Source organism: Rana temporaria, chromosome 7, assembly GCF_905171775.1.
Source record: "Rana temporaria chromosome 7, aRanTem1.1, whole genome shotgun sequence".
Taxonomy (NCBI): Eukaryota; Metazoa; Chordata; class Amphibia; order Anura; family Ranidae; genus Rana; species Rana temporaria.
Genome location: NC_053495.1, coordinates 144,443,047 through 144,466,808, shown reverse-complemented (window position 1 = coordinate 144,466,808; position 23,762 = coordinate 144,443,047).

Genomic DNA, 23,762 nt, shown 5'->3' with positions numbered 1-23,762 from the left:
TACTAAAAACAATGCGCTGCGCCGGTTCATGGCTTAATTGGTACGCCGTATGAATCCTTAATTAGGAGCATGAACCGACGCAGCAGCCAGCGCAATGCAATTAATATGTAAAGCCACCGCCGAACTCCCTTTAGAAGTCTAAGGGAGAAATCAAAAGTGTTCATTTTAAAGGTTAATATGCTAGTTTTTGTCCTAAAAAGTGTTTGGGGACCTGAGTCCTGCCCCAGGGGACATGTATCAATGCTTTTTTTTTTTTTTAAACGGACGTTTTTTTGGGAGCAGTGAATTTAATAATGCTTAAAGTGCAACAATAAAAGTGAAATATTCCTTTAAATTTCGTACCTAGGGGAGGGGTGTAAAGTAAGCATGTGAAATAGCGCATGTTTCCCGTACTCAGAACTATCCCTGCACAAAATAACAAAAAGTCATTTAAAAAATCACTCGCGGCTATAATGAATTGTCGGCTCCCGGCAATTCAGAGCAAATTCATTCATTTAAAAAAAAAAAACAGCGTGGGGTCCCCCCAAATTCCATTACCAGTCCCTTCAGGTCTGGTATGGATATTAAGGGGAACCCCGCCGTAAAAAAAAAAAAAAAATGATGTGGGTTTCCCCTCAAATATCCATACCAGGCCCTTCAGGTCTGGTATGGATTTTAAGGTGAACTCCACCCCAAATTTAAAAAAAATGGCGTGGAGTTCCCCCAAAAATCCACACCAGACCCCTTATCCGAGCACGTAACCTGGCCGGCCGCAGAAAAGAGGGGGGGACGAGAGAGCGCCCCCCCTCTCCTGAACCGTACCAGACCACATGCCCTCAACATGGGGAGGGTGCTTTGGGGTCCCCCCAAAGCACCTTGTCCCCATGTTGATGGGGACAAGGGCCTCATCCTCACAACCCTGGCCGGTGGTTGTGGGGGTCTGCGGGCGGGGGGCTTATCGGAATCTGGAAGACCCCTTTAACAAAGGGGACTCCCAGATCCCGCCCCCCCGTGTGAAATGGTAATGGGGTACATTGTACCTCTACCATTTCACCAAAAAAAGTGTAAAAAAAGAAAAAAAAAAGACAATAGCCGGTTTTTGACAATCCCTTTATTAATGTCTTCTTTCTGCGCTTCTTCTTTTTCCATCTTCTTCTTTTCTGCTTCTTTTCCGCGACCCATGGCTGGGAAGATGTACAGGACGTACCGATACGTACATGTGCCCAGCCGTGCCATTCTGCTGACGTATATTTACAGGAGGCGGTCCTTAAGTGGTTAACCACTTCATTACTGAGCACTTAAACCCCCTTCCTGCCCAGACCAATTTTCAGCTTTCAGCGCTGATGCATTTTGAATGACAATTGCGCGGTCATACAACACTGTACCCAAATTATATTTTTATAATTTTTTTCCTAAAAATAGAGCTTTCTTTTGGTGGTATTTTATCATCTCTGTGATTTTTATTTTTTGCGCTATAAACAAAAATAGAGCGACAATTTTGAAAAAAAATGAATATTTTTTACTTTTTGCTATAAAATATATCCCCTAAAATATATATATATATAAAAAAAAATGTTCCTCAGTTTAGGCCGATACATATTCTTTTACATATTTTTGGTAAAAAATATCGCAATAAGCGTTTATTGATTGGTTTGCGCAAAAGTTATAGCGTCTATAGTTTTATGGCATTTATATTAATATTTTTATTTTACTAGTAATGGCGGCGATCAGCGATTTTTATCGGTACTGCGACCTTATGGCGGACACTTCGGACACTTTTGACACATTTTTGGGACCATTGGCATTTTTATAGCGATCAGTGCTATAAAAATGCATTGATTACTATAAAAATACTACTGGCAGGAAAAGGGTTAATTATGTTCCCTGCGTGTTTTCTAACTGAAGGGGGGTGAGATTGTATTAACAGACAATCAGGTATTTCTTCCCCTGACAAAACCGGGAGCTGTGTGTTTACACACACCACTCCTGGTTATCGCTCTGTAACGTGCGATCGCGGGTGCCCGGCGGTTATCGCACCTGCCGAGCACCCGCGTCGGGACCAGGGGCGAGCGGGGGACGCTGACCATGAGGAGGAACTCTACACCAAATTTGAAAAAAACGGCGTGGGTTCCTCCTCAGGAGCATATCAGATCCTTAGGTTTGGTATGGATTGTAAGGGGGAACACCTACGCCGAAAAAATAGAGGAACACCTACGCCAGATCCATACCAAACCCTTATCCGAGCACGCCGCCTGGCCGGACAGGAATGGGGGTGGGGACGAGCGAGCGCCCCCCCTCCTGAGCCGTACAAGACCGCATGCCCTCAACTAGGGGGAGTGTGTGCTTTGGGGCAGGGGGACACTGCGCCCCCCACCCCAAAGCACTCTTGTCCCCATGTCGATGGGGACAAGGGCCTCTTTCCGACAACCCTGGCCATTGGTTGTCGGGGTCTGCGGGCGGGGGGCTTATCAGAATCTGGGAGCCCCCTTTAATAAGGTGGCCCCCGGATACCAGCCCCCCACCCTATGTAAATGAGTATGGGGTACATCGTACCCCTACCCATTCACCTGGGGAAAAAATTTTAAGTTAAAAAAACACTACACAGGTTTTGAAGTAATTTATTAGTCAGCTGGGGGGTCTTCTGCCGTGCCCCCTCCCCCATTAAGCTCTTTTACATGGAGGGGTAGGCCCGGTCTTCGCCGTTTTCTGCTGGGGGGGAGCCGGACTTCTCCGCCGCCTTCTGCCGTGGCCCCCTCCCCTTTAAGCTCTTTTACATTGGGGGGTGGGCCCGGTCTTCTCGCTGTCTTCTGCCAGAGGGGGTGAACCGGATTTCACGCTGTCTTCTGCCGGGGCCCCCTCCCCCTTTCTTCTTTAAGCTCTTTTACAAAGGGAGGGTAGGCCCGATCTTCTCCACTGTCTTCTGCGGGGGGCGGCAGTCTTCTCTGTTCCCTCTTCTGCCGGGCCCGGTCTTCTCCGCTGTCTTCTCTCTTCCCTCTTCTGCCGGGCTCCACCATGGGGGCCCGGTCTTCTCTCTTCCCTCTTCTGCCGGGCCCCCAGGCCCAGGCTTTTCTGCTGTCTTCTCTGTTCCCTCTTCTGCCGGGCTCCACCGCGGGGGGCGGGTCTTCTTTGCTGTCTTGTTCCGTCTCCTCTTCCAGCGATGTTGACACGATGAGCTCTCCCGCTGTAATGCCGTCTGAGCATTGCGCAACGACTTATATAGGCATGGGGCGTGGTCACCGGGTGATGCCACCCGGCGACCCCACGCTTTGTTACATCACATTCCCGGGGGATGATTGGAATGTGATGTAACAAAGGGTGGGGTCGCTGGTTACTCATACTCATAATCATTCACATAGGGTGGGGGCCGGCATCTGGGGGCCACCTTATTAAAGGGGGCTTCCAGATTCCGATAAGCCCCCGCCCGCAGACCCCAACAACCAACGGCCAGGGTTGTCGGGAAGAGGCCCTTGTCCCCATCGACATGAGGACAAGAGTGCTTTGGGGTGGGGGGCACAGTGCCCCCCTGCCTCAAAGCTCACACTCCCCCATGTTGAGGGCATGCGGCTTGGTACGGCTCAGGAGGGGGGGTGCTCGCTCGTCCCCACCCCCATTCCTGTCCGGCCAGGTGGCGTGCTCGCATAAGGGTTTGTTATGGATCTTGGGGGAACCCCCACGCCGTTTTTTCGGCGTAGGTTTTCCCCCTTACGATCCATACCAAACCTAAGGGCCTGATATGCTCCTGAAGGGGAACCCACGCCATTTTTTTTTTTTGAGCGGAGTTCCCCTTTATGGTCAGCGTGAGCTGAAAACGATTCAGGCATTCACGTGCGCCGCTTCAAGCCGTGCAAAGGCAGCTATGGCGCTTAGTATTTACCAGTATTTTGACAGCGTAGTGGAGCGGCGTGCGTAAGTGCCTGAATTTGCCGCTCATGCATGCGCAGTACTTAAATAAACCTACAGCAGGTTTAAATGTACTTGCCGGCGTAGCGGCTCGTTTTCAGAAAAGTCACTTTCACTTTCAATTTGGCCCGTAAAAGTTAAACAAACACATGTCACTACACTTCCCCACATCACCCCACATCCCCCCCGAATAAACACACTCACAAACACTTTCATTTTACATTTCTAAATGCCATGCGCCAGGTCCATAGAGGCGCACCATGCGCCCCCTCCTGGGCGCACTCGGCATTATAGTAAATAAGGAATTGTGCTGCTTTGGCAGCCCATTCCTTTAGTAAATTCCAAAACGGCTGTTGCTCCAGCCTTTGCTCCATGAATCATGGAGCAAAGGCTTGGTAAATCAGCCCCATAGTGTAGCAGACTGGAATAATTGTTGCTGCTACTTCTTCCCTGTCACTGGTTGTTAAGGACTTCACTGCCAAAAGCTTCCTAGCAACCAGTGATGCTGCAGTAAGTGGAGTCTGACGGGGAAGCTGAGACACTAATTGGCAGCAGGCAGTGGTGAGCTGATTTTTTTTAGTCCATAGCAAGCTGTCTATTGGCTAATGAATGTGACTGCAAGACTCATCCACCTTACCAACCATTAAGTGTCCTCCACCCCTCTCTGCCAATCCCTCCACTGGCTTCCACTCACCCAACGAATAAATCTCAAAGTGCTGACAATAATTTACAAAGCCATCCAAAGCCCCAGCTACATCACTAACATAGCCCCAAAATACCAACAAGCCACTCTCTTCAGTCCTCCCAAAACCTTGTGCTCTCTAGCTCCCTTATTGCCACCTCCCATACTCGCCTCCAGGATTTCTCCAGAGCTTCTATCATTGTTTGGAACTCCCTAACCCAATCTGTCCGACTGTCTCCTAATCTATCTATTTTTAGACAATCCCTGAAAGCCCTTCTCTTTAAAGGGGTTGTAAAGGTACAATTTTTTTTTTCCTAAATAATTTCCTTTACCTTAGTGCAATCCTCCTTCACTTACCTCATCCTTCGATTTTGCTTTTAAATGTCCTTATTTCTTCACTTCCTGTTCTTCTGTCTGTAACTCCATACAGTAATGCAAGGCTTTCTCCCTGGTGTGGACTGTCGTACTCGCCCCCTTTTTTGGACAACGGGAGAGTCATGACGCCCACTAACACACAGCTACTTTCTCTATCTGCAACGTAGAGAGCGTCCTGACTCTCCTGTAGTCCAAGGGAGGGGGCAAGCATGACACTCCACACCAAGGAGAAAGCCTTGCATTACTGTGTGGAGTTACAGACAGAAGAACAGAAAGTGAGGATTTCTCAGAAGAAATAAGGACATTTAAAAGCAAAATCAAAGGATGAGGTAAGTTAAGGAGGACTGCACTAAGTAAGGTAAAGGAAGCTATTTAGGGGAAATAATTGTACCTTTACAACCCCTTTAAAGAAGCCTATACTGCTTCTAACTAATGCACTGTTTTACTTCCTCCATCAGCTTCCCCACAGCTATTACCTTGTGTATGAATTAACCCTCCCTTTTTAGATTGTAAGCTCTAATGAGCAGGGCCCTCTGATTCCTCTTGTTCAAAATTGTAATGTAACTGTAATGACTGCCTTTATTTTGTTAAGCGCTGCGCAAACTGTTGGCGTATATATAAATCCTGTATAATAATAAATAATAAGGATCTATCCCCTGCCTGCTGTCAGTCACAATGGGAGTGGACCTGATAGGGAACTACAGTCTCTGAATTGCCAGCAGTTTCTACCCCCAGACACAAAACTCCACTACTGCGCAGTGGCACAGAGGGGCGGAGTGCTATATAGACACTGGCCACTGTGCGCTTTCAAATGTGGTGCATGGCCCAGATTTATGTACCTATGAACATTATGGTGGACATATTGGACACTTTTGACCCATTTTTGGGACCATTGGCATTTATACAGCGATTAGTGCTATAAAATACACTGTCACTGGCAGGGAAGGGGTTAATACTAGGGGGCGATCAAGGGTTTAACTGTGTTCCCTAATGTGTGTTCTAACTGTGGGGGGATGGGACTCACTATAGGAGATGACAGATCGTGTTTCCAGCTTGTAGGAACTCACAATCTGCATCTCCTCTCAGAACAGGGATGTGTGTGTTTACACACACACACGTGTCCCTGTTCTGCCTCTCGTGCCCGTGATCGCTTATGGCCGGCAGTCATCCCGACCGCCGATCACGAGCATCGGCAACCTCGCAGTGCAATGGGTGCTTTAAGGGACCGATGTACTGCTACCACAGTCTGCGGGAACAAACCGACTTATAATGACGTTGGCTGGTCGACAAGCGGTTAAAACATCAAAATAGCATCACAAAAGCATAATCGAAGCACCACTGAGGCATCATCAAAGCATCAAAAACACATAAAAAAAGCATGTTGAAGTGGTAGGTAAGTGTAAACATACTCTTTAAAACTCCTTGGCCACTGCGTTGTCTGTGTTACAGCTGCAGTGGCGCTGAGATCGTGCGTTTGCTCGAAGGATGGAGTGTCGTATAGACATTTTTGCCTCAGTGCATGTCCATATGTGATGCATGCCCTAGATTCATGTACCTGTCTATACCAGGTACATTAATCTGTCACCCACACCGATATTGGTCAAGTCACATTGGAATTCTAAAGAATGTCCTAGTTTTGGTTTGAATGGATAAGTGTTAAAGCATCATAGATAATAAAAATGATACATTTGCATTCAGATTCCACAAGATTATCAACTGAAGTCGATGGCCATTTCACATGCATCAAACGCTTTTTAAAGGTAACATGAATGTGCACCTCTTTACAATATTCACCCTGTAAAATCCATTGTGACTTTCTACTGTAGTGCTACCCCCAAAACAGCAGCTTGATAGTTTGGATTCTCTGTTCTTTGCCTCAACTAGATGAACGCCCTCAGTCCCTCTCCCACACCAGGTTAAGCAAAGAGCATATTACACTATTATTACTAGCACATGTATAAACACCCCACACAAACTACAGTTTAGTATCAGGAAGCAAACACCAGAATGGTTAAGAATAAAGGAGTGTGTTATATTGTAACAAATTAAAGGCAGAAGGGTGGGCTATATGGTACTCTGGGTAAGGTAGACCCTCTCAGACAAAAAAGTTCTTGATGTGGCCAAGGCTGGGAAAAAAGTAGGCAGGTCATGTCCAGTAAAGGCACCTCAACAGCATTACATATGATGGAAGCACACTCTAAAAAATACAAAAATAAAAGGAAGGCGCTTCTAAGTGCAGAAAACTAGACTTTTAATTACCCTGCAGATTACCAGGGATGAGGTTGTCAGCATAAACTTTCCCAGAGTACCGGCTTCCCGCCACATACCCTCATGGTTATCTGGCTATTTGGTGCCAATGCACACCACATCTCCCCATAATGCCCTGTACACAGGGGGATAATAAAGGACTTTTTTCTACGGTGTGTGTGTGTTTTTTTCAAACTATTTACACTTCCTTCATGAAATGGTAGGGGTACAATGTACACCATTACCACTTCACATAGGGGGAGGGCAGGATCTGGGGGTCCCCTTTGTTAAAGGGGTCTTCCAGATTCTGATAAGCCCCCCGCCCGCAGACCCCCACAACCACCGGGCAAAGGTTGTGGGGATGAGGCCCTTGTCCCCATCAACATGGGGACATCCTCCCCATGTTGAGGGCATGTGGCCTGGTACGGTTCAGGAGAGGGGGGCGCACTCTGTCCCCCCCTCTTTTCTGCGGCCAGCCAGGTTAACGTGCTCAGATAAGGGGTCTGGTGTGAATTTTTGGGGGAACTCCACACCATTTTTTTTTATTTGGGGTGGAGTTCCACTTAAAATCCACACCAGACCTGAAGGGTCTGGAATGGATATTTGGGGGGAACCCCATGTCATTTTTTTTTAAATTGACAGCGGGGTTCCCCTTGATATCCATTCCAGACCTGAAGGGCCTGGTAATGGAATTTGGGGGGACCCCCACGCTATTTTTTTTATTTTTTATGAATGAATTCTCTCTGAATTGCCAGAGCCGACAATTCATTATAGCCGCAAGTCCGGTTTTAAAATACTTTTTTTCCTTTCAGAAATGACACTTTGCGCAGGGACAGTTCTAAGTTCGGGAAACATGCGTTATTTCACATGCTAACTTTACACCCCCCCCCCCCAGGAACAAAATTTAAAGGAATATTTCACGTTTATTGTTTCACTTTTAGCATTATTAAATTCACTGCTCCCGAAAAAACGGCAGTTTTTAAAACCTTTTTTTGCATTGATACATGTCCCCTGGGACAGGACCCAGGTCCCCAAACACATTTTAGGACAATAAATTGCATATTAGCCTTTAAAATTAGCACTTTAGATTTCTCCCATAGACTTTAACAGGGTGTTCCGCGGCTTTTCGAATTTGCCGCGAACACCCCTAATTGTTCGTTATTCGCCCAACAGGCAATGTTCGAGTCGAACATGAGTTCGACTCGAACTCGAAGCTCATCCCTAGTCAACACGTGTATGGTTCTTTGCAATGCAATGTTGATTCAATAGGACGTAGGTTCTTTTTATTTGAATATTTATGAAATAAAATTTATTTTTGTCTTTTACATATCTCTGCCTTTAAAGTCCATGAGGGGTCATTATGCACTTTGTGCATACGTTTGTTTCATTGATACATAGTATGTTGGCAGATTGATCTATACTACTCTTATACCATTTTTTATGTCTCTTTGTATAGGCTCTCTTTAAAAATTCAGTCACCTAGACAGTAAGATGCCAGTCATTTTGTAGACCAAGCTACAACAAGGTATATTAAGACATTACATTTTTTGGCCAGTATTCATAAGAAATTGATTATTTAACAATTTATTCCCTATTTGTAAAAATGATACAATGTATTTTAATGAATATTCATACAAAATTGTTGCCTTTGGCTATCTTTTAATGTGTTGTGTTTTGTGAACATTTTCTACCACTAGCAATTAACTTGAAATCTATAGTTTAAATAATTAATTATTATTAGGAGGTAGGCAGAGTATTCCCCTATGTACTTATATAGATAAGGTGACAACCAAGCTTAATTATTGTACATACATTTAGTCAATATTCTATCTGCTCTGATGAGAATAGCCTTTCATGGTTAGTGTCCGCACACTAACTTCACTAATAGAAAGCCGAAACATGTTCTGACTACTGTTTTTTTTTTTTTTTGCTATAATGATTGGCTGGAACCCATACTCTTTTTTTTCTGGATATATTACAGACCTAGACACTTGACATCTGGACATATGTTTGGGCATCTGCTAAAACAAGAACAAGTCAGAGGGTGCTAGCTCACCGGCAAGGGAGCTGTTGACTTATAGCACTGGAACTAGGAAAACCAATAAAGACGTAAAGATGGTTACCAATGATCATATCAGGAACAGATGGGCGGGGGCTGGAACAGGTAGCCAGCTGTGGTGAAGGTCAAACCAGGAAATCAGGCTGAGACCGGTCAAAAAGAAGGACAAGAAAGAGAAGCATAAGAAATAGAACTGCAACCTTGCAGAAGAAAGGTATTTGTGGTCATGTCAAGTTCTTCTACATACAGCAGCCCCTGCTCCATAAAACTAAGTGGGATTGATCTACTAAAGGAAAATAGGTTATTTGCTTTGCAAGGGAAATTTCCCATAGTTTAGCAGCAGAATTTGTATTTGTTTTTTGCAAAGGATACGAAATCAAGTGCAAGGAATTTAAAAAAAAAATGTATTTTTGCTTGCACATGAGCTTCATGAACCTCATTCACTAAGCTATGAGAAAATTATCCTGCAAAGTAAACAGCCTTTAGTAAATCAATCCTTTGATGTTATTCAGTATCCAAGCAAGCTAGGGTACTAGTTCTTGGATAGCAGTCAGAATACAAGAGGAGTTTAGAGATTGGATAAATAGATTTCTCAATATAAGAAAAAAAGATGATCATGAGCACTACCCCCTACTAAGAGAGGCAATGCCTATGCAAATAATGTAAATAAGCTTGGGAGGACACCAATGTTTAGGGTAATGTGATATTTCATTGGATATCCAAGAGAAGCTTATGCATTGGAAGATCTGCATTCCTTTCCTCTGGGCTTATTTTATACTGTATGCAGCTTGCAATGTGGTAAAAGGATAGTAGCAAGTATGGAGGGACAGCTAAACAGCCTAGAAAATAGCACTGATGCTTTTGACTACAGAACATTGCAGGCATGAGAACAGAGAATGCACTCAGACAGAAGCAGATCCCAAAAACATATTGGCTTCTTTTAAATCGCCATAGAGTATTCCAGTATTATAAGACCAGTGGCCTTTCATGTCAGATGCCTTTTTGGATATAGGTATTTCCCTTCCTATTACAGAAGAGCATTCATGGACCTGTAGTGTCTTTAGCAGCCTATGACTCCAATTATACCATAAACCACACCCACAAGTCTTTTCTCAATTTAACAAACTCTAAAGCACTTTTCAGATAAGACATTGGTGAGAAACAGGGTGTAGACACAATCTGAGAGACACAGATGGCCAGATTCACAGAGCGAGTACGCCGGCGTATCTACTGATACGCCGGCGTACTTTCAAATTTGCCGCGTCATATCTTTAGTTTGAATCCTCAAACCAAGATACGACGGCTTCTGGCTTCGATCCGACAGGCGTACGCCTTCGGATCGTAGGTGCAATACTTCGGCGCCCGCTGGGTGGAGTTTGCGTCGTTTTCCACGTCGGGTATGCTAATTAGCTTTTTCCGTCGGTCCACGAAGGTACGCGCGGCCGTTGCCTTCTCTTACGTCGTCGCTAGTCGGCTTTTCCCAGCGTATAGTTAAAGCTGCTATTTTGCGGCGTATAGATAGACTTGCCATGTTAAGTATGGCCGTCGTTCCCGCATCGAAATTTGAATTTTTTTTTTTTTTTGCGTAAGTCGTCCATGAATAGGAAAGGACGTAACCCACGTCTAAGTTCAAAAAATGACATTGGTGCGACGTCATTTTGCGCAAAGCACGGCGGGAAATTCCAAAACGGAGCATGCGCAGTTCATTCGGCGCGGGGACGCTCTTCATTTAAATGAATCACGCCCCCAACCCGCCCAATTTCAAATATGCCGCCAGAAAAACACTACGGCGCCGTAACTTACGGCGCAAAATCGCTGAGGATTCGAAATTCCGCCAGGTAAGATACGGCGGCGTAGCGTATCACTGATACGCGGCGCAAGTGCAAATGTCTGTGAATCCGGCCCAGAGAATTTATGATAAGAATTTATGAGAAAACCTTATGCAAAAATGCACTAATAGTTGCACAAAACTTTATGGGGTTGATTTGCTAAAACTTGAGATGGCAAAATCTGGTTCTATGCAGTACTAAATTGGATTTTGCACTCTCCAGTTTTAGTAAATCAAACCTATAATGTTTTGTGCAACTATTAGTGCATTTGTGTATAAAGTTTTCTCAGAAATTGTCCACTTTCATGGGAAAAAAATTTGCAAATAAAAAAAATATATACATAGGCCCGGATTCACAAAGCACTTGCGCCGACGTATCTCGAGGTACGCTGCGTAAGTGCAAATATGCGCCGTCGTATCTGTGCGCCGTGCCCACAAAACTAAGATACACCTGAAAATAGGCTTCATCCGACCAACGTAACTTGCCTATGCTGGCGTAGAGTGGGCGCATATTTACGCTGGACGTATTTGGCGCTCCCATTGATTTTCTATTCACATATGCAAATGAGGGAGATAGGCCGATTCACAAACGTCCATCCGTCGGACGCAGTGCGCGTAAAGTCATATGTCCGGCGTAAAGTTATGCCCCATAAAGGAGGTGTAACTCAGCAGCATCCATGCAAAGGGCTGCACCAGGGAACACAAGCCGACGTATTTTACGTATTTTACGTAGGACGTGAATATGACTAGGCGTAGGTTACATTCACGCCATAGGCACTGATCCGACGTATCTTATGTAGTTGTTCCGACGTGATTGTGAGCATGCTCACTGAGTTGCGCCCACGGGACGGCGCATGCGCAGTTGGTGATACGTATCTGTCTGGCGCTCGGCCCATCATTTGCATGGGGTCACGGCTCATTAGCATGGCTCACGCCCACTTCCACTTACGCCGACTTACGCCTTGGAAACCCAGCTCAGATTTGGAAGCACTGGCTTTGTGATTTCAGTGCTTGCCTCTCTGCGCTGCGTCAGCGTAGCGTAAAGGAGATATGCTACGGCGGCATAAATATACGCCAGTGTCTGTAAATCCTGGCCATAGTGTATACAATTGCATTGGATTGATTAAATAAAATCATATAGGTTTTATTTTTGAGACATTGTGGTGCCAGATTTTCTCTTTTTTTTGGACGTTTGGATGCCTGAGGTACTGGGGCACTACATGCATCTCCATCTCATCCTGCTAATCATTAAGGGTTATTTTGGGGTAACAGCACTATTTCAATTGATTTATGGACCCATGTGATTTAGGCAGCCTTTTTCATGTCAGAGCTGCCCATTAAAGACTGATTGGTGGGATATCTTCAAGAACCAGGAGAAGTGTAAGAAGCGCAGATCCATGTAATAACTGAAGGAACATGTGTAGTAACATCAGTAAATCCCACCTCTAATCCTGTAACATTTGCATTTAGATGCAGCAATGACTTAGATCTCACACTGTAGATTTACAGTATAGCTATAAGGCTGCCTAGAAAGGCATACCTAGAAGTGAACAGCTATTTTTAGAAGGAATTTGAACAAAAAGAAAAATTTTCAGGGGAATTACTTAATCACAATGAACATTTCTAGAGGTCCTCTATAATATAGCAAGTTTTCACTTTTTAAGCTGTTCTGACACTGACAACTTTTTTCAATCTGACAGATCTGGCTCATTGTTAGACATATTTCTGTCTATGGAAAGGAAACATTGAGGCTGATGTACCAACATGCCTTTAAGAACTGTCATTATTGACTTAAACCCTGTACACACGATCGAACCTTTTTCCGACCAAAATCACATTGGAATTCCGACGGAATTCCATTGGAGTAAAAGATAACATGTTCTCTATCTAAACTCCAATGGAATTCACCGGTATTTGCGATGGAATTACTCCGATGGGGCATACACACGGTCGGAATTTCCAATGGAAAAAGTCCGTCTGACTTTTTCCATCGGAAATTCCGATTGTGTGTACGGGGCTTTTCAGTCACATTTAAGGACGAACTGCATTATAAAATGACAAATAAATGAATTCAATTCATGAAATTGTATTCTACTTGGTGGCTGTAGGGTTACTGATAATTTACTAGTACTCTGGTGCTTCACACACAAGTAGTAAAGGGAAGAAATCATCAGAGGAACCCCTTAAAGTACACCTGTCATGGAAGACACATGATGGCCTCCATTCCTAGCATCTTTCTAAAAAAAATATTTTTTGGCCTCGTATGGCATCGTTAAGCCTAAATCTTTGACCCAGAATAAACAATACAGCAAAAGAGAGTAAAACAAGTCGTAATTCCTCAAGTTTAAACTTGTTTTAGGTCAAAGATTCAGAAAGCATGATTACTGTTGGAAGCCAGGGCCAGCCTACATATTCTACACCTCTCGCAAAAGCTATTTTTTAAAAGGCATTGGCTTTACTTAGCAGGACTTCACAGATAAATGTCAGGTAACACTATACTGTACTGTGTATGTTCCATTAAATGTACATTTTCAATAGGTGAGAGGCAAAGGAGGATGTTCCAGCATTACAAAAAGGCATGGCTGTGTACCTCTCTGCATCGAAACACATTATTTTAACTTTTGTCTTGAAAGTTATTGACAACTTTTAAAGGATACTAGCTTATAACTTATTTGTATTACCTTCAAAAAAAAATTGTCAGGATCTAATGCTTCACAGTGCTAATAAAATTTTTATATAAACAGGTGTTAAAAAATACTTACAAAAGTATACTGAGCTAAAAGTGCTCATTTGACAAGACAAAGTTACCTGCCTAAATTAAAACATTAGGGAATAGCAACTATTTGATTATTCCTAACTACTTAATCAGGGCTTTATTGAGTAAACCCCCTCCACCAGCACCACCACCTCCCAGAGCTTCTAGCAAAAAAGGAGAAAAAAAAACTAATTATGCACCAATTTAAAGATTAACAATATTAAATCTATTACATTGTCCATAATTCTTTGAATGTATAAGTAGCAATAATGAACTACAATTATAATAGGCACTGCTGCTGAGCAAGTATGATTTGCCCAGGACCTGCTTCTGTAAATAGCACTGCAGTTTTTTCTATCGCTATCCTAATCTAGTGTAAATGGGCATTCTTCTTTTGGTCTTTCACTGTAGTCCAATCTCCTGGAATAAAAAAAAAATAACAAATTGTAGGGAATAAAGAAAAAAGGGAGATTAATTTATCATTAAGACTCCGCTTAATTGAAGTCAATTCTGAACAAAACTTGAATTCAATTTCTTCTCATTAAATTGAATGTGCTCTGCTATTCTTTCTCCGTAGCTTTGAGCAAGCAGCTGAGAACAAGGGGACTAACATCAAAATTATTAAATTGAGGAGATTTTTATTTGGTCTTCCTATCATGCCAGAATGGCTTTGATGGGGGAGCTGCTTTTTTTTTTTTTTTTTTGGCATGGAACCGAAAGAAGAGCAGCTGGAGGGAAAAAAAATCAAATGAAGCCGAGCCTTGAAAATTGAAGAAAACGCAAGCTTAATAATATTTAATAATTAAATTTCCACAAACAATGGTAGCAAATGAAGTAATCTGCAAAGTCTGTGAACTCATTTGCATAATTGATGCCAGTCCCCTGTAAATGAATAATGAAGATAATAAAAGATGTTGCTAAAATGAGTACAATAACATGAAATTTCATCAAGCTGAGCTCCCTGATTAATCTGCTCTTGCAAATCAGTACTGAGAGGAGAGAGCGTGATTAACCACACTGAGGACTGCAGCGGTAAGCATGGAGCTTCTTTCTGTGGTCTCTAAACCCCTCTGGTGCCCCCCCCCCCATTACCACCCTCCCCAGGTGTGCACCCTTCTTTCTCATGATTCCTTCTTTGCTCAATCTCCTTCCTCTCTTTCTTCGTTTGAATGTGTCCCATCCCATAGCTCTGACTCTCCTGTTTCTTCTAGCCTTGGTGACAGCTGCTGCTGCAGGCACTCTCTCTAATGGACTTCTGGCCCCCAGAAGTAAATAACTAAATTTAAAGAGCAATTAATGTTGTCATTAACCACTTCTTTACTACATATTGTCATTGTTTTCCATAACAGCAGGCAAACTGTTGATTGACTTAAAATAAAAATGCTTACTGATTCTTAAAGTGTATGTAAACCCCAAGATTTAACTTTTGCTTGCTCCCTTTTGGTCTGCTATTGTGCCATTAAATGTGTTTTGTGATGTCTGTTTGATAAGTGCAAAAAAATACCTGTTGATCCCACCAGAAATCCAGTGTTGTCATGTGCTTTATTCATCTATATTCTAGGCATTCTTATTAGCCCTTCTCTGCTTACTTACTGTCAACTACAGAACACCTATCCCCATATTATACAGGTAAAGAGGTGTTCTGTAATCCAAACTCACTTTCTGTCTTATGGTGACAACAATACTCCTCCAACGACACAGTAGATTGACTTAGCATTGCACCATGTCAGGAAGTTTGGGGCAGATTCACATAGAATGGCGGCCGTGTAACGTAACCTGTTTACGTTACACGGCCGCAAGTTTACAGTGTTAGTGCCCGATCCACAAAGCACTTACCTGTAAACTTGCTGCAGTGTATCGTAAACACGTCCGGCGCAAGCCCGCCCAATTCAAATGGGGCTGGTACCATTTAAATTAGGCGCGCTCCCGCGCCGGACGTACTGCGCATGCTCCGTTCGCAATTTTCCCAACGTGCTTTGCGCGAAATTACGGCGGCACGACGTGTTTGTGAATCGCGACGTGCGTAACGTACTTACGCCGGGAAAAACGAAAAATTCAAAAGCGACGCGGGAACGACAGGCATACTTTAACATGGTGGAGTAATTTTACACCACGTTAAAGTACCCCTAATTTTGCGACGGGAAACTAAGACTTGCGCCGACGTAACGACGGGAAAAACCTTTGTGGATCGCCGTAACTGCTAATTTGCATACCCGACGCTGGAATACGACGCAAACTCCACCCATCGGCGGCCGAGGTACTGCATCCTAAGATCCGACGGTGTAAGTCAATTACACCTGTCGGATCTAAGGGCTATCTAAGGGCTATTCTATGAATCAGTCTCATAGATATTCTGAGAGATACGACGGTGTTTCAGAGAAACGCCGTTGTATCTTTTCTGTGAATCTGGCCCTTTGTTACTGGCAGAATCACCAAAATAAAATAAAGGGGGAAAATTAACTCCACATCTAAGGACTGGTAAGACAACATGTATTTATTTTGTGTTCCCTAGTCTCAGACATCTCATTTGTAATCATTTTTATACACACGTACCAGTTTTTATGCCTCTGCTCTATCACAATGCCAGACTGTTGGCACCTGCTTTTCATACCTGTCAGCAGCTACTGTTTTTTATTTTTTATTTTTGCAATTTTTTTTAGATTTAAGCCTTTAGCATCTTGGGCTCTAGTAGTAGCTAACTACAACCAGAATAGAAGATAAAGGCCATAGAGCAATTCCTGAAATTTCAGCAGTTTTGGCAAACTATTGGATTGCATAAAGTAGTCCACAGACATAACAGGCTATCTCACATATACTATATTAAGTATTGGGACACCTGCCTTTACACGCACATGAACTTTAATGGCATCCCAGTCTTAGTTTGTAGGGTTCAATATTGAGTGGGCCCACCCTTTGCAGCTATAACATCTTCAACTCTTCTGGGAAGGCTGTCCACAAAGTTTAGGAGTATGTCTATGGGAATGTTTGACCATTCTTCCAGAAGTGCATTTGTGAGGTCATGCACTGATGTGGACAATAAGACCTGGCTCACAGTCTCTGGTCAAATTCATACCAAAAGTGTTCTATCGGGTTAAGGTCAGGACTCTGTGTGGGCCAGTCAAGTTCTTCCACCCCAAACTCGCTCATCCATGTCTTTATGGACCTTGCTTTGTGCACTGGTGTGCAGTCATGTTGGAACAGGAAGGGGCCATCCCCAAACTGTTCTCACAAAGTTGGGAGCATGAAATTGTCCAAAATGTCTTGGTATGCTGATACCTTAATAGTTCCCTTCACTTGAACTAAGGGGCCGATCCCAACCCCTGAAACACAACCCCACACCATAATCCCCCCGCCACCAAATGTTTCACACCAGTGCACAAAGCAAGGTGCATAAAGACATGGATGAGAGAGTTTGGGGTGGAGGAACGTGACTGGCTTGCACAGAGTCCTGACCTCAACCCGATAGAACACCTTTGGGATGCATTTGAGCGGAGACTTTGAGCCAGGCCTTCTGGTCCACATCAGTGCCTGACCTTACAAATGCACTTCTGGAAGAATGGTCAAACATTCCAATAGACACACTCCTAAACTTTGTGGACAACTTTCCCAGAAGAGTTGAAGCTGTTATAGCTGCAAAGGGTGGGCCAACTAAATATTGAACTAAGGCTGGGATACCATTAAAGTTCATGTATGTGTAAAGGAAAGCATCCCAATACTTTTGATTATATAGTATAAATAAGGGCAGGCAGATGCCAGATAATCTGGGAGTATCAAGCAAATTAAAGTCTATCTATCCCAATCACAATTGTTCTGCCCAGAGACCAGCAGTGCCACCAGTGCCTCCCTTTGCAGCTTTTATCTTCCATTCTCTACTGTGCACTGATATAAACCTGCAATGTTATCAGAGCTGACCTTGCAAGTTTATGAAATGACCTGCGACTCTCAGGAAGTTTGCTGCCTCAAGGTGAAGCAGATCAATTATGCAAGTCTCAGCCCCTTCTAATACCTACCGTATAGGCAGCCTAAGAGACCAACTTAAGCAGGCCAAAAAAGAGGACCTTAGTTAATGCCTTCTACTGAAAATGTTTTCGGTTGGATGTTTTAATCAGTTTATTGTTCACTCTCACGATATAAAGCAGGTCTATGGGATAAGAACATACATTAGTACATGACTATTAGCTGGCGGAAAAAATCTATATTGGTGTTGTTCTGCAACCAGCTCAAACTGTAATTATAGCCAAGCAGATGTCTCACTGAGAACAATGACATTCAAGACTTCTACCTGACCTTCTTTGTACCATCAGAGTGCTAAGAATCACTATATTCTTTTCTCTTTCTTCGAAGAGAAATGTGTTTCCATTTCTAAAAAGATTATAGTCCAATTGGTGCCCAGCCACATTGTGATTTTCGTATCATGCTCTGCGTGCAATAAGTATAACTTCCAAGTTACAGTATTCTTTATTATTACACCTTTGTCAGCCCCTGTGGAGCCCACCGTTGCCCACTTGTCCCAAGCAATGCTGTTGCAGTTTTTGTTATTACCTGGCTTTGTATCCGCACCGTAGTGATGAAAGATTATGTGGTTCTATACATACTGTAGAGTTTAGTGTACATCCAATAGTACATGTGAAGTGTAGAAGTCCAACATATGAGAACAATAGTGTGTTATGTTGAGTGATAAAAGTGATACATATCTAAAAAGTCAACAAAAGTAATTGTTTTGCCACCACTACCAATAAACATAAACGTGAACACTTCATATCTATTATGTGAATGTTCCAATTCTTCATTTACTGCTATCATTTTTTTTTAAAGTGGTTCTAAATACTGGAGTTTTTTTTACCTTCATGCATTCTATGCATGGAGGTAAAAAAAAACTTCTGTGTGTTACTCCATCCACAGCCCCCCTAATACTCACCTGAGCTCCCTCTCAATCCAGCGATGTGCACAAGAGCCTCTGCTGTCCCTGGACTCCCTCTCTTAATTGACTGAGACAGCAGCAGGAGCCATTGGCTCCCACTTATGTCATTCACATCCAGTGAGCCAATGAGGAGAAAGCATGGCGTGGGGCAGAGCCGTGACTCTATGTGTCTTATGGTTTCAAAGAGCTGGGCTCAGGAGCAAGCATGCCCCAGTGCCCCCATAGCATGGGCTTGGTATTGGGGGCACTGGTCAGGAGGTAGCAGTCAAGAGTGCCGGAGGGGGACCAGAGAAGAAGATTGGGGCAGCTCTGTGCAAAACCATTGCACAGAGCTGGTAAGTATAACATGTTTGTTATTTAAAAAAAAAAGCCAAACCTTTAATACCACTTTAACCACCTTAATACCAGGTCTATTCTGGCACTTCTCTCCTTCATGTAAAAATCATAATTTTTTTGCTAGAAACTTACTCAGAACCCCCAAACATTATATATATATATATATATATATATATATATATATATATATATATATATATATATATATATACTGTATTTATTGGCGTATAACACTCACTTTTTTTACCCTGAAAATAGAGGGTTAACTGTGTCTGCGTGTTATACGCAGAGGGCTGTGAAGTTTTTTTTCCTGAAACTTCCCTCTTAAAGTTAGGGTGCGTGTTATACGCCTGTGCGTGTTATACGCCGATAAATACGGTATATATACATATACATATAGTTGCAATAAAAAGTAAAACTGTAAACGTGCAGCAATGTTTTTTTTGGACAGCAGTGGCTTCCTCTGTGGTATCCTCCCATGAAATCCATTCTTGTTTAGTGTTTTACGTATCGTAGATTCGCTAACAGGGATGTTAGCATATGCCAGAGACTTTTGTAAGTCTTTAGCTGACACTCTAGGATTCTTATTCACCTCACTGAGCAGTCTGCGCTGTGCTCTTGCAGTCATCTTTACAGAACGGCCACTCCTAGGGAGAGCAACAGCAGTGCTGAACTTTCTCCATTCATAGACAATTTGTCTTACCGTGGACTGGTGAACAGCAAGGCTTTTGGAGTTACTTTTATAACTCTTTCCAGCTTTATGCAAGTCAACAATTCTTAATAGTAGGTCTTCTGAGAGCTCTTTTTTGCGAGGCATCATTCACATCAGGCAATGCTTCTTGTGAAAAGCAAACCCAGAACTGGTGTTTGTTTTTATAGGCCAGAGCAGCTGTAACCAACACCTCCCATCTCATCTCATTGATTGGAGTGAGGTGTCAGCCAACAGGAGTCCAAATATCTCTTGGAGATGTCTAGGGGTTCACATACTTTTTCCACGTGCACTGTGAATGTTTACATGGTGTGTTCAATAAAAACATGGTAACATTTAATTATTTGTATGTTATTAGTTTAAGCAGACTGTGATTGTCTATTGTTGTGGCTTAGATGAAGGTCAGATCACATTTTATGACCAATTTGTGCAGAAATCCATATCATTCCAAAAGGGTTCACATACTTTTTATTGCAACTGTATATAGATATTTTTAGCAAACACCCTAGGGAATAAAGTGGCGGTCATTGCACAGGATTTGCGCAATCATTTTTCAAACGCCTTTTTTGGGGGGGGAAAAACGGTTTCATGTATTAAAAAATAACAAAACAGTAAAGTTAGCCCAATTTTTTTTGTATAATGTGAAAGATGATGTTACGCCTAGCTAATAGATACCTAACTTGTCATGCTTTAAAATTGCGCACACTTATGAAATGGCGCCAAACTTTGGTACTTAAAAATCTCCATAGGCGATAATTTACATTTTTTTACAGGTTGCCAGTTTAGAGTTACAGAGGAGGACTAATGCTAGAATTGTTGCACGTGCTCTAACACACGAGGTGATACCTTACGTGTGTGGTTTAAACTGTGTTTACATATGTGGGCGGGACTTACGTGTGTTTGCTTCTGAGCGCGAGCTACCGGGGACAGGGGCATAATTTTTTTTTGTTTTTTTACATTTTTTTATCACTTTTATTCTTATTACAAGGAATGTAAATATCCCTTGTAATAGGAATAGTGTGTGACAGGTCCTCTTTATGGAGAGATGCGGGGTCAATAAGACCCCACATCTCTCCTCCAGGCTTGAAAGCATGAAATTGTGAAAACAAATTCACCAATCTCATGCCAACAGCCGCGATTGTGGCTTTGTTTACCTCTGGGTACCCGGGCGTGACGTCATAACGGCGTGCCTGGGCCTCCGACAGTCATAGAGATGACCGGTGATCATCTCTATCCTTGTCATCCGGCACTGGCCGATTAGTTCTCCAGCCCCTAAAGGCACGGGAAAGCCCAGAGAAGCACCGAATGGCGGCGGGAGGGGGTTGTCCCCTCTCGCCGCCTATAGGAACGATCAAACGGCGGAACTGCCGATTTGATCATTCTTATGGTGCGCAGAATCGCCGGCTGAAAAGAAGGCTATCTGAATAATGCCTGGAGCTGCAGGCATCATTCAGATATCCCCCCCTCAATACCAGGACGTCATATGACGGTGTGCAGTATTGAGGTGGTTAATCTACCTTACTGTTCACCAGAAATTAGGGAAATGTATTTTACTAGGGTTTCAGAAAGGTAAGCAACCGAACAATTTAGTGCAAAAGTTAGTTCATTTTTTAAATTTGATAATGTTTTTTAAATCTATAGATGAATGAATTTTCTTTTATGGTTCTCACGCAGTACACAATTGGCAAAATTAGATTTTCTAGTTGTTTTTTAAAGTTACCTTAATCAACTGAAAAGAGGTGTTGCCCCTGGCTAAAGCCCCGAACACGGGATCTAAATTAACCTCAGGCACCAGAAGTCACTCACCAATGTTGTACAATTATAACCCTCTGTTGTACATTAATGATCCATGGACCGATGACCAGGTTTCATTCCAGGGCTCTGAATTTATCAAACACATAAGAGGAAAGAGACAAAGCACCTGGATTAATTAATATGACCTCAGACAATTAATCATAGCTTTGCAGCTTTCATTTTTAATTAAGAAGATAAACTGGCTGGCATTTGTGGAGAATAGTGAACCTGGGGTGGTGTGGCCTTACCTAGGATATTCGATTTTTACATAAAGCATTATAGCCATTAGAGAGTTAATGCATAGGCATACAAAGGAATCATGTTGATCAAATACCGGTACATGACAAAAAACTCTGTTGACAAAAAAAATGTTCTAAGAATCTAGGCACAAACAAGATGAAAGTTAAAATCAGGCTTTAAGCAGTAATGTTATTGGTAGAGAAGAGAAAATACTTAAAATTCCTATATATATACTATATTACCAAAAGTATGAATTTTAATGGCATCCCAGTCTATTGCTGGCCATACACTCTACGAAAAATCGTTCGATCGAACTTTCGAAAAACGAACGTTCGGCTGTGAGCGCAAACGATATTGCCATCATGTAATGACGATAAATCGTTCAGTGGACAAAAATAAAAAAAAATTGGTTAGTTTTTTTTTACATATACCTAGTACAGAAAGTTTGGACGGGAAACACATTAACCTACCGATTTGTCGTTCGTTCGGCAGAAAATTTCCAAACTTGTCCTTCATTTTTTTTCGGCTCAAAAACGTCCCAACGAATATTGATTTTGTGCCCATTAACTGTTCGAAAAACGAACAAACTGTCTGAATGACCGAATTTCTGCCGATTTTTCATATAGTGTATGGCCAGCATTAGTCTGTATGGTTCAATATTGAGTTGGCCCACCCTTTGCAGCTATAACAGCTTCAACTCTTCTGGGAAGGCTGTCCACAAGGTTTAGGAGTGTATCTATGGGAATGTTTAACCATTCTTCCAGAAGTGCATTTGTGAAGTCAGGCACTGATGTGGACGAGAAGGCCTGGCTCGCAGTTTCCATTTTAATTCATCCCAAAGGTGTTCTATTGGGTTGAGGTCAGTGCTCTGTTCAGGCCAGTCAAATTCCTCCATCCAGAACTTGCCTATACAGTTGTGCTTATAAGTTTACATACCCTGCCAAAATTTATGATTTCTTGGCCATTTTGCAGAAAATATGAATGATAACACAAAAACTTTTCCTTTCACTCATGGTTAGTGTTTGGCTGAAGCCATTTATTATCAATCTACTGTGTTTACTCTTTTTAAAGAGGAAGTAAACCCGATTTTTTTTTCCTACAACAAAAAACCCTGCAAGAGAAAGGCATAATGAACTAGTATGCGTAGCATACTAGCTCATTATGAATGACTTACTTGAGATCGAGGCCCCCGAAGCGCTTCTCGTTCCCCTCCTCCGCCGCCACCATGTCCCCTCTGCATTTCTTCCGGGTATCGCCACTCCGGCGCTGTGATTGGCCAGAGTGGCGATGACGTCACTCCTGCACATGCGCGCGGGACCGGCATAATCCGGGCATGATCCCAATCATAATGCCGGGACGCTCAGTGCGCCTGCGCCATTGTCTACGGCGCGCCTGCGCCATAGACATCGGCGCAGTGTTTTATGCAAATATCTCCTTAACCGTGTAGGTTAAGGAGATATTTCTTGCACCTACAGGTAAGCCTTAATCTAGGCTTACCTGTAGGTGCAAGTTGTCAGAGTAGGTTTACAACCACTTTAAATTATAATGAAAACAGAAACTACCCAAATGACCCTGATCAAATGTTTACATACCCTGGTGAAAACCAAGTTCACTATATGGACCCCTTATCATAGGTGTGCGCAGCCTATAGCATTAGGGGGTGCACCCCTAAGCTCAAACACACATGTATGTGTGTCTGTCTACATGTATATGGCCCCGGTATATTAATCTCCCTGCTGGCACAGTGAAAGAGAAGTGCATAAGCACTTCTCTTATGGAAGAGCAGGTAAGAAGATCTTTCCCATCTCCCCACTGCCACACAGAACGATAATGCTAATGTGCACTAGGTGATTAGGGTGTGCCCAGGCACATCCGGCACACCCTGTGCGCACGCCTATGCCCCTTATATATTTGTACATGTTGATCATATCCCCCCT